The sequence below is a fragment of the Aptenodytes forsteri genome, unplaced genomic scaffold (genome assembly GCF_000699145.1).
Source record: "Aptenodytes forsteri isolate BGI_AS27 unplaced genomic scaffold, ASM69914v1 Scaffold349, whole genome shotgun sequence".
NCBI classification, from domain to species: domain Eukaryota; kingdom Metazoa; phylum Chordata; class Aves; order Sphenisciformes; family Spheniscidae; genus Aptenodytes; species Aptenodytes forsteri.
The window spans coordinates 1,703,454-1,716,020 of NW_008794452.1; the positions used below are offsets into that span (position 1 = coordinate 1,703,454).

Genomic DNA, 12,567 nt, shown 5'->3' on the forward strand with positions numbered 1-12,567 from the left:
GCTGCCCAGGGAAGTGGTTGAGTCACCATCCCTGGAGGTATTTAAAAGACATGTAGATGTGGTGCTTAGGGACATAGTTTAGTGGTGGACTTGGCAGTGTTAGGTTAACAGTTGGACTTGATCTTAGAGGTCTTTTCCAACCTAAACGATTCTATGATTAAGAAATACACATAAAAAGGAGACCTCCCACCAAGATGGCAGAAAGGTCAAACTAAAGGAAGAGGGAAAGGACAGCTGTGGATACTCAGGCACATATTCATTGAGAACTCTTCCAAGAAGATATCATTTCAAACATACCTCCCATACCAGGAATTTGCCAGGTCCACAAATAAATTTCTTACTCTTGGACAAAGCCATCTACTTTGGAGAGACTGTCTGGTGGGCAGCTGGCAACATGAGTACCAAGACAGTATGATATCCCCTTGTGTCCTGCTAATTTTTTATTATTAGGGAGTGCTCTCCTTACGCAGAGTGCATGACAAAAAAATGCCTGTACAGTAAGGTAGATTCAACCAAAACCAGCAGCAGAAAACCTTTCAGAAAAAGATGTTCTTTCCAAGTACTTTTTACTCTCTTCGTAATTATACAAGTTCAGAAATTAACTTAGCATTGTGAAGCATTACGTCAAAAAATACATGTACTTTGGCACTTGTGCTGTGTTTGTATAGAGCATTGCTGAAAGCTCATGGACTTTCTGAAACATGCCAGCAATCCCACAGTGTAAATCTCTGCTTCAATTGCGTTCCATTTCTCTGTATGGGAAACTAAACCAAAGACTTAGCACTCTACAGGACTGAGTATATGATAATCACCAAGTAGAAACTTGCCATGTTTGGGAATCCAAGACATCTCCCTTCCTTTCCAAGACATCCTTTGCTTGATCCCGGCCAGCCATGGGAAGACAGAGAAATACATATGGTCTGACTTGTCAACCAGTCAATAAACCATGCAAAAAAGTCAACCTCCTTTTTCCCCCTCATTTGTTTCCCACAAGGCTCTTTTATAACTTTTCCCTTCCACACACACCAAATACTTGAAAACCATGGGCTTCCCATGCTATTTAGTTTTTTGGTTTTTGTAATGGCATCTAGTGTGAAAATGCTTCATAATATTGTAACACAAATGAATAGTTTCAGCCAGTCCCCTTCAGTACATACGCTTATTTACCTCATGTCAATGACATTAATTTAAATAGAAGATGTAATAAAACAGGAAAAAGTATTTCCTAGTATGGTGTTAAAAAGCTGATAGAAACATGCAATTACCATAGCATATTCATTTTTAATTACATTCTGTATGTGGTCATTTCAGACATGCTGGAAACAGAAGAATTATTCAATATATAAGTTGGCAAATATATTTACAAATATATTCCAGAGACACTGCCACAAATTTATACTACAGGATCAAAGCCATCAGTTAAAAGGAAGGCAGTAGATACTAATCCTTGTGGTGGAAAAGCTATTTCAAAATGTGAACTCAACCATATCCTCTTTAGTATCAACTTACCAACATTCAATATAGTCTTCCTGAATCTGTAGAAAGCCTGAGACAACAGCTCAGAGAACTGTATAACTATACACTTGTATTTACTTTCAAGTAGTCAACACAAAGAGCAAGAGCAAGCTGCTTCCAAGCTTTGTGCTTTCCACAGTAACAGTTTAATTTCTGAGCTTACCTGTAGCTGCCATACAGCTTGGAGTTTGCTGCGGATTCATAGTTGTCCTCACATTCCCATCACACAGGTAACAAATAGGAGTGCTGTTCTCTTCTTTCTGGGGGTAAACAAAAGACAGAGGCAATTTGTAGGCATTTATTGAACACACATTTCAGTCATTTAATTAAAGAGCGGGGAAGGGAGCAGGAAGAGAGGAAACAAAGCCAGTTTTAAATCAGCTTAATAATCTCCAAGGCCATCTGTCCACACCTTCACATACATAAGAGCAGTATAAGGATGCCATGCTGACAGTAAGTTGTGGCCAAAGTCAACAGAGGATCTACATACCTACATGGGCAAATTCTCATGGGCTGCTTGTCCCAAATGTTTTGCTGCACTGCTAAAACAGCTGACACAGAAGACTACAATGACATGGAAAACACCTGATCTAATTTGGATTTAGCCTTGGTAATAGGCCTTTATCACCACCACAGCAGGACATAACAAGACTTCCATAATTAAGTGAGCAACAAAGCATAATCCTGCTTTTCTTTTTTTAGTAGTTTCTTTATAATGGCACAAGAATCCCTGAAATGGGTGCTCTTAGCATTTACTATACGTGGTCTGGTTTAAACTTAGGATTTTCATGTGCTAAAAGCAATGAGTCTTGTCCACTGAGGCTCCTGCTTGGCTGCTGCAGACTGCTGAGGAGCTAGCAATACCAAAGTTTTGCAAGGCATAGCACCATGCTCTGAGGCTGGAGCTCACTGCTCAGTAGTCTCTCCAGAAGCAGAATTACCATCTGTTTTGCTTATGTGCAAGTTTGGGAGTCCTTTCCTACCCCTCTGCAAGTGAACTTGCATTCAAAAACACAGTTTATGCTATTTTAGCTCTATTCAACCCAGTATCTTCTCAGTGAAGTCCCTGTAAAAAGAAATGTTGGTAAGGCCCTCAAACTCAGCCTCATCTCAGCGGCCCGCCTGAGGTGGCCAGGAGGGGCCAGCACCTCCTCAGCTCCTCCACAGCGCAGGCAGGGGAGGAGGACAGCCAAAAGCACATTAAGATAATTGAACTTAGATTTTGTTGAGAATTTAAAGCAAATGTTTCCAGAAAGGAGCATAGGGGAGAGTCACAAATCTACATACACTGCCTGGCCTCCAGCTGTGCCTGTGCAGCCGCACCCTCAAGGCGAAGGCTGCCCGGCCACGGCTGCATCCACACCATGCTCTGAGCCCTGACAGCAGCCCAAAGGCAGCCACAAACCAACCACCATCTCCTCAGCCCCTCAGGAGAGGAGTACCACATCCGCAGCCCTTTTATACCAACAGCCCCGCCTGCTGGGAGGACCCCGCCAATCATGCTGCAGAGCAGGAGAGGTGCTGCCCTATGGCTGCAGGGCAGGAGGCCCAGAGCCCGCCCACCGTGGGGCTGCCTTTCCCTGGGCCACTGGACCTGCGCACCTGCAAAGCCAGAAAATTCCCCCCAAAATAGAAATTAACTTCTCTGCAAGCACCTGAGGGAATAAAACAGTCCGTGCAGTTACTGGAAAAGGGGCACTCTGCCCAAGTACACAGGAGATCCTGCTAGGAACATCTCAACGCCAGCTGAACACCGACGGCGAAAAAAATGTATGAAAAATGGGAGCTGCAAAAACGTGAAGGTCTGGTCCCAAGCCAGGTCTCCGGCAGGTGGGCCCCTCCCAGCTGCAGGAGCAGTGGGGAGACCTCAGGAAAAAAACAGCTCCATTTAAGATAAATGGCTGCACTCAAGCTGTGGTGGTGTTGCTGGTAGAGCCCATGTGGCATTGCAGAAAACAGTGGCAAGAAAGGGGAATTGAAAGTCTTGGAGGGGCTCTGCAAAGCCGCCTTCTCCACAGGCTGGCAGCTGGCCAGCAGCCGGCTTGCCCTTGCGCAACCGCTCCCTGCGGCAGAAAACACACAGAAAGGGCAACAGGCAGCAGGCGGCGGTCACGTGGGCATGGAGGTGTGAGGGGACTGGGTCGAGGAGGGACCTGGGACACCTCCCCTTCTCCATGGCCCTCTGGGACGCCTCGGTCCATGCCTACACCCGATCCTCCCTGCCTGCGCTGAGCCGTCCCTCAGAGCACCCTCCTTGCTAGCTGACAGAGCCCAGGGGCAATGGCCAGTCTTCCTTAGAGACATTCCCATCCCTAAATACATTTTCAGCACCGAGACCATCTCTCATTCATCTCTCGTCCCAGGAGAAGCAACCTTGTGGGGTTCCAACTCCTGCCTGTTAGCTCAAGCCAAAAGGAATAACTATACACTAAGAATAAATACTAATTAACTTGAATCTTTCTTCATATCGTGATCTGAACCAGACGCTATATCTATCTTTAACTTTGGGCTGCTTTGAGATGCACCCTCTACCCGCTGCAGGCAAAAATAAGATTCCTTCTTTTGATAAATTTGTTCGTGAGCCTCAACAAGACACATTTCTTGGCGATACTGTGCTCTTATCTTTAAATACTGTGAACTCAACAGGGGTTTGAACGGCCGTATAGTTTGAGTGCCTCTAATACAAGAAGTCTCGTGATCGAGGAGAATTTAATCCAGCAACTTTCCCACGTCCTGCCGGAAAAAGAGGTGCAGTGAAGGTGAGTTACTTCTCGCAGCGAGGACAGCTTTTGCAGTGCACGTAGCATTGAATAGAGGCTGGGGCATAAACCCCAGCCAAAGGTTGCACGGGACCACAGCCAAGATTTCCCCCCCACAATGCAGGGCAGAGCATGCTTTATATGTTTTAGTATCAGAGAGAGAATAACAGAACAGGGTTAAAAAAGAAGATTTATTTCCCCGAGTATATCAACATTTTCAAAGCTGCTTTGTTTTGATTTTTTCCTTTGTTGGAAGCAGCTCCAAGATTTACCCCCCACAATGCAGGGCAGAGCAGGATGGAAGCCCTACACTATCTCCTGTTGAGCTGGTTGAAATCAACAGTGCTTTATATGGGTTTTAGTATCAGAGAGAGAATAACAGAACAGGGTTAAAAATGAAGATTTATTTCCCCGAGTATATCAACATTTTCAAAGCTGCTTTGTTTTGATTTTTTCCTTTGTTGGAAGCAGCTCCAATATTTTCTAAATTACTGAAAACCACTGTTGAAAGCTCATGTAACAAAGCTGTGCTTTTCATTATGACTGTTGGTTATTATGCAGGCAACATACATATAGAGAGGAAACTATACAAACCAGATTTACTGTAAAAGCCAAGAACTTTCATAAATGCAGCTGTGTTCTCTTGCAGAAAAATAGGTTATTTGGGGGAAAATATTTTTGGACTTCAAAAAACAGTGACAGGGATACCAAGCAACTCTTGGCAAGAGCTGTGCAAAGCTAAACTCTGCCCAGTTCTGCCTCTCAAGCACCTTCTGCGCAACATAGTCTCACATCAGCTAGGTTGGTAAGCCAGTATTAGCGATATAATCTTCACATCACTTCAGTGTGGACACAGAATTTTTAACAACCGTGCAGAAGAAGTCATAAAATTAAGCCTTCACCATTTTAAAGTTGCATAAACAGTGTTTAAGTGGTTTAATAGCGTGATTTGTTTGTACAGCACAAACGTCATCTGTATATAGCAGCACAGTGAGTCCAAAGATGTGTCCAGCAGTGCCAGCTACCCAGGTGATGGCACATCTTTCCATCCCCAGGCCCTCCGCTGCAGAACGCCAAGGGGCTCTCAGTCTGTAGGACACGTATCTCTCTTGCAAGGCCAGAACATTACCCACCCCCTTGTTACGTGGGCACGTGAGGACCTGCTTATGTGTCAATACACCTGGTTTGCAACTGGGTCCTCTGAAATAGAGACTATTATTGGTTGCCCTATGTACCTGACCGCGAGTGCCACATCCACCAGCACCTACTGCTGCTCCTCAAGAAGGGCAGCAAGGCAAGGAACCTGGGCTGTGCATGTCCCCAGAAATCATCTCCTCAGCTGCCAAGGGAAAGGTGGAGGGGAGAATGCTCTTCCCACACAGCTAGAAAGCCTTGGAGCGCTAATCCCTAATAATTTCAGTTTATTGGCTCTTGCCTGGAAATGAGAGGAAACGGTGTACAGCTGTGAAGAGCTGGGCCAACAATAATAGTTACTTCTGCTCTCCTAGAAAAAAGCCCACTAATCTATGCTGAAGGAAAGAATAGCAGCTCCATCCCCCAGGAGAGCTGGAATAGATATTTGGTAGCCAAAAACATTGAGGATGAAGTACCGTTCCACCTTCTTGGTGAGTCCAACCACCATCCACCTCCTCTCTGTGTCTTGTGAAGTGGCTGCGTTTCCCAAGGTAGTAAGGCACTAAGTGTGCAGAGAGAAGCATAAGGGACAATCATTCTTACCGAAACTGATGCGAATTATATAACCAATGTTTTTTGAGAATCCTGCTAAATTTAATACCTAAATTGCTCTTAAGTCCTTCTGTTTAGGGTATTGGATGGCTGTAAATCTCCAAAGGTACCTAGTCAGTAGGAAACACTGGCCAGAGTTTAGGCTACCTGAACAAAGTCCCAGGTGCTCATGTGTATTTTAGGCACATAAAACAACCTTTAAAAGTCTGGTCAGGAGTCCTTTCCTTGAACTGAAGGCTCATGCTTTTAGATGAGTCCCATAACCAAAGCTGCCATCGTAACAAATGCATGGGCATCTTCTTTCCTGGATGTGGGTGGTTTTGATGCCTGCACCAGTTATAAGAAGCAATGTCCTGAAGAACATGAAATTTAGGAAGATGAGTAATGTATGAAGTGTGGAGGCAGTGAGAGATGATCCACATATTATGTGCTTTTATTTAATAATTTATAAATAAACAACAGCTTTCCCCAAACTGCCCCTCAGCCTAGCAATTACATGTTGGCTGAGTTCTTGTTAGTGCTGTTCTTTTATAATAACAAACTGTTCCCAAAGCTTCACATATAGAGAGTTAGACAATCAAAGTACTGTGTGCGATTTTCCACTTAATTCATTCAGTTAGCTGCAATTAAAACAATACAATTCAAAGCCTTGTGTGTTTCTCTGAAAAAATACAAAACTTTAGTTGTTACTATTAATATATACAACCTACAAGAAAGAGTTAACAAAGCTCCTTTGTCTTCCCTGTTGTAGTAGAGTAATTTTCTTATCCTTTTCTCTAGATATCCTGGCAGTCATCAATATTTCTTTCAGTCACTGTTCTTCAAAAGACACACACTTTTCATTCAACTGCACAGAAAGAAAAGGAATTCAGTGGGCCAGATTCCCTCGGTGGTCAGATCCATGGCTGCCCGGGGAGGAATCTGGGTGAAGGTGCAGGGGTCTCATCAAGAAGAGAATTGAACCTATTTAGAAGGGAAGAGGTCACCATTTTAGCAGGCAATAATCAAATTTCTGTTCAGATTTTACCTAGATATTTTACATAAATATTTCATATTTCTGGAAAAGCAGTGTCTTCATGGCTACTGATCTCTGCTCACCCACTTAATATAAACAACATACCAAGTTTTAGCATCACTATAGAGCCATTCCTTTTTTGTTTTATGGGGCTTCGCTAATGAAACCTGATGACAATCTAATTAATATTATACCAGTTTCGCAGGTGCAAAAGAGAACAGAGCCTGTATCTTGGCCCACAAGAAAGTGTTAAGCCATCCTAATAGAGCAGCTGTGACTGCCTCCCATACCATCAAGCTCCCTCAATACTGGGCAGATTTCCATCAGCCAAGAACATACTCAGAGTGTGCAGTGCTCGGAGAGCAGCAACATCCCTGCAGTCCGAGAATGCGGTGTGTTTGTCCAAGTCTCACAACGTTTCCAGAGCTTCTATGAGCAAGGTACATCTCAACACTGTCCCGAGTAGAAGACTATACTCCTGATGTGATACTATTCGGTATGTTAATTCAGTATTTCAGCTCTAATTGTTGACAGAGGCTTTGATTCAGCCTACTCCTGCAACAAAATAATAAACCACTGATTTGGATCTGTCATTTTAATTATTATCCCACCAACATAAATGAGCGTTTCATTTAAGCTCAGTTCCTCAAGAAAGAACTATTGTGTCTACTTTGATAAGACGGTATGAAATTTATCCAAACATTTATCAAACTATGCAAAATCTTATTGGAAGAATATGTTCTAATATTTTGTGAATTATGTCCCCCAAGAAAAAGTAGCACCGAAATGTGTGTCAGAGCAGAGATTCCCAAAGTCTGGTCCAAAGGGAATTCACAGCTCATCTAGTGCTCACCTTTATTCTTTTATTCCAATACACAACAACACAAAAAGGAGATGGCAAAGTAAAGAACCAAAACCAGCATTTTTTTTTCCAGAAAGACAGAACTCTCTGCCAAACCCAGCTCCAATTACAGAAACACTTACCAGTATTTTCCTTCCTTCCAGTTACTGCAGTTCTACAAAGATGATATGCAGTGATGAATGACAAGGAAGGCAATTCACCGGACAAGGTACTTATTCCAAAGTTATTCTACTTAAAAGAAACGCTAATATCATACTCCTGGCATACGACTTTACACTTGAAGAATCTTGCAATTTGCGTATAATCTGGGTGAAAAAAATATAGTTGAAAGACCACATCTCCAACTGTTGATGAATGTTTCCAGGAAGTCTAACAAAAAAAACCCCCAACCATCTCTGCTTGGCACATGTTTTTTCCAAATGTGTTTTCTTAGCTTAGGTCTCTATAACAGAGATAACACTAGGCAGATAGCAACTGTATGTGTTCTGTAATAAACATACTTTTCACAAGGCATTTCAAGGCAATTGGATTACTAACAAACTTTATAAAAAGTTAAACTTATCATCAATGTATACCAAGGACCGTGTTATAACAGTAAACTATATACAGTAAGGCACTGTCCATGAAATCAAAGAGATATTTCACATCACTTTAATATACTGACATTATCGACCGACCTATAAATACCGGTAACATTTTCATTATCATCTACACTTAACCTTCTTTATGCTTTCAAGTGCCCTTATGTCCAATACCTGAAAACATGCAATTCAGTTCCACAGAGTAACTCCAAAAATCACATCAAGGAAGTTCTTTATTGGTTTCCCTCAATGACTTCCAGATTAAATCTGCTCTTCTATAAACACAGTAAAGGTTTTCTGTAAGTGTCTAGTCTAAAAACACACGGTTGAAGTTAGTAGATCTTTTCAGTCCAGCAACAAAGGACCACGCAACTGGAACGCAGCTAATAACTCTGCTGATGACACACATACCAGAAGAAAAATCAGTGCCGAGACCCTTAGTATCAGAAGAATAAAACCATATTTAAGAACTAAAAGAAGATTTAAGAACTAAAAGATTATGGAGCACACAAAAGGAATAGGTTTGTATATGAAAGTATCTACTTTTTACCTACTCACCTGTCAGACATTTGGCTTCATTAAACTCCCAAATATCAGTGCAAGAATGAGCATAAATGCCAGAATGCTAAGGTAAGGAACAGGCAGACATTGTAAATCTGTTCACAGTAGTGTTCCAGATGGGTGCTAAAATAAGAGTTATGAGCTACATTCATTTCAAGTAAATATAAGAGTATCTATACTCAGTTCAGGCCTTCTTTAGTCATCATCTACTTGGGAAGAAAGGAAGAAATTATAGCTTCTGTAGAACAGCAATAATTTTTCTCAGTGACAGAAAGTGAAAGTGAACAAACTCTGGCCCTTCTCCAGTTCAAGTCAAGGAGAGTTATGTGTGCGAATCCCTGAGGGTGACATCTATCCAGACTAATATGGTCGCACTTACCCACATTGTAAGCTCCCAGATCAAAAGCAGTTGGCTCAAGCCTCCAGAAGAAGAAAGGTTTCACAACAAAATACTCTTCCAAATAGAGGTTGGGTGCACAAACTTACCGTCTCTCCTTGTAACAAAAGCTTTCTTCCTTAAAGTTTGCTAGAAGACGTGATCTATACCAGTGACACCAGAAAAGCAATAGTAACTGACAGTGACCTTTCAGGCCCGTGCGTCGTGAATAGTTTCTGTTACAAATGGGTAAGTGTTCTTCAGGCCTCCTAGAACAGGGAAACAAAGAAGATCAAAAGAAACCCTGGAGTCCTCCAGAGTCTCAGCATTTCCATCTAGCTTTCCATTCAAGTATTTCTACCCTTGGTTATTGATACTAAACAAACCCATGGATGCACTGAATAGTAACAAATCAGCAGCAGCTAACAAAATTAAACTAAGCTAGACAACATTGCTATATTGAACAAAATAGATTCTTCCCTCAAACAGCAATGACAAGAGCAGACAGAAAAGCAGCAGATGTGCGGTGACACAGACCTTCAGCTGGGAAGGCAAATGGACAAGCTTTGGCCATTGTGTAAATTCTGTGGTTAAGTCCTGGAGGTTGTGGCTTCAGCCCCAGGTCCCAATTCCTTACCACAAACCACCAGAGACCTCTCTGAGTAAATGCAAGGCCAGCTCCTTCTCAGCGAGGCTCCATCAAATTTAAATATTATTCATGCAAGGGGCCTCCGGCTTAAGCATCCTGCCACAGGCATGGTTATTCAGCACAGCAATATGTAGGCACAAATGGGCTGGAGCATGAGAGAGCTGAGACCTGTTCAGCTTGACAACCGGTGAAAATCCCCTGACCACCTCCCATCCCTGCCGGCTGCCTGTCTCGTTGGACAGCCCCTTGGGAACACAACTCAGCTGCCTTCTCTGAATCAGTCACAGAGGAGTGCAGATTATTTAATATTGCTTGTATTCCAGGAGCATCCTGGGGACTTTAATCACGGTCCTCAGCCATGCTCCACTAGGCACTTTCCACGCACTAGGCGAAAGGCAGCCTCTGCACGTCAGGGCTACTCTAAGGAAGGCCTGTCTGCTTGCAGCAGTACCTGCAGAGCAGCAGCTTTTGAACCACTCCACACTATGATGCCATTCCCAACATCTGAACGTAGCTAAATCAGCCTCTGTTTCTGAATACCGGGAACGAGGCAAACCTGCATGAGCACCAGCGGTCAAAGCCGCCCAACCTGTTGACACTGGAGCTAGACAGATGAAAGTCACACGTGGGACAGCCCCTGCTTTGCATTTCGGTGCAGATGTACACAAAGAAAGGAGTAAGGGCAGAGCTGAGACAGTGGGAAGCTTGGAGAGAAGGAGGGTGTCTTACTTGAAATCACTCTAAAGAACATTACAAATCTGTTAAATCATTGTGGGTTACCCTGTATTTCAGAGTAAATTAGTAACTTTTCAGAGGGAGTGAAGAAACTACCACTCCACTTTTAAATAATGAAAATGCTAAAAAACCTACACTTAACAGCTCTAAAACTGCAGCAAGTCACCCACCAACACCCACTCCTCTTGTCAGCAGGCTTTTTTCAGCTTTGCCTATTATTTGTGTCAAGCCAGAGATGTTTAATGTTTGCTGCGCTTATCTGCTCAACTTTAAGGAGCCCCAAATGTTACAATATGTACCTGTGCCACTGACCTCTTTCCCCACGGTATTTTGATCTAAATAAGTAACAAACAGAGTTTCCAAAATCATTTGGATTCACTGGCTCTGAGTGCATAGCTGTAAAAAATCTGCTTTAAGATTAACATCCAATTTTATTCATGCCTGAGGCTTCACCACAGCATCTATTTTTGTAAGATTAACAGCAAGATCCCAGTTCTTCAGAAATGTAAAGAGTAACAGCCAATTGTAAAAGGAAGATGATGTTTCCTAACCTGCCCTGCTCACATCCAGGAAGGTACATTTTCCTAGCCCTTTCCATGGTGGGTGTAATTTCTATTTGCATTTTTGCACCCACAAGATGCAGCATGTGTATTAGTCCTTCTGCCTCCCATTAGCTGAAATGCATTTCTGATGAAACTGTGGGTGCCAGAAAATACTAACACAAATCTCCCATGTGCAAAGCGTCCCCTGAAAGACAGCTTTTACTCTGGAGGAGTTAAGAAACAGCCATCTTCCTATACCTTGCACAACAGCATTTTGAATCATCTAACTTGAAAATACAAGTATAGAAAATGAGCACTTGATATTTCAGCTAATCCATTTGAAATGAATATACATGAAAACACCTTTTTGAACATGGCAATCGGAGGACAAATTGAGGGCCATTTTTAACCTAAACAGCAGAAGAAAAGTTGCTTTAAATAGTGCCTTTGGTATCTGTCAATTAGAGCTATTGCATTGCTGTCAACTTGCACTCCTCCTTTAGTTCCAGCTTTGCTCCATCCTACACAGATCCGTACAAATCAATTGCCTCTTGCAAACATGCACTAACCACTGGAAAGTGAAATTAATAAAGTGCGAGAAAAGCTGATTCATAAAGCTGACACTCCTGTGCCCAACAGCTCTGGGTTTCTCCCCTCCAGCTAGCTGTTTGAGAAAGGCAGGCAAAGTGGTAAAAGATTATCAAATTGCAACTGTCATTCCTGACAAAATGCATCTCAATGCTGGAAGGAATTTTAGGTTTTAAGCTAAAACACGACCCCAAAGGGTTCCTCAGAGCCTGTCAATATCTGTACCTTGGATGGAAAGCTACCACTGAGCGCAGTGTGTCCAACATATAGAACCTGCCACGAAATGAAGTTCTTCATAAGAAAGCTCATCTCAGTCTTGGTTGGTAACAATAACAAGGAGACAAGATGAGACCATCAGTCTCAATTGTGAAGACAATGTTTTCCTCCCATATTATTCTGTCTGTCATGTTCCCTTCAGGTTCCAAAGGAATCCCTGTCTCATACATCATTATTTCCCACAAAGCTTGAAAGCCTTCAGGGGGGCTTTCTTCCTGCCCACTGTACCAGCCTTGATGTCTGAGTACCTTCAGAACAGTGACAGAGGCCTCTGCCAGCAATAAAGGGGAACATCTGCATACCAATTAAACTGCTGAGCGCTGAAGAGTTAAAAAAAAAAAAAGGGGGGGGGGGAAACCTTT

At 42.7% G+C, this 12,567-nt stretch overlaps 1 long non-coding RNA gene across 2 annotated transcripts in view; it reads right to left on the bottom strand.

Moving 5' to 3' along the window:
• Positions 1-6,475: 6,475 nt before the first annotated feature.
• Positions 6,476-12,567, bottom strand: part of LOC103908186 — a 14,675-nt gene continuing 8,583 nt past the window's right edge. Inside the window, exons 2-4 of one of the 2 annotated variants that reach the window (XR_658145.2) lie at positions 9,526-9,684; positions 8,020-8,202; positions 6,476-6,983 (exon numbers count right to left, since the gene is read on the bottom strand). This is a non-coding gene — a long non-coding RNA (uncharacterized LOC103908186). Of the gene's footprint in view, positions 6,984-7,351; positions 7,591-8,019; positions 8,203-9,525; positions 9,685-12,567 lie in introns of those variants that run through there. The other variant, XR_658146.1, reaches the window with a different exon arrangement.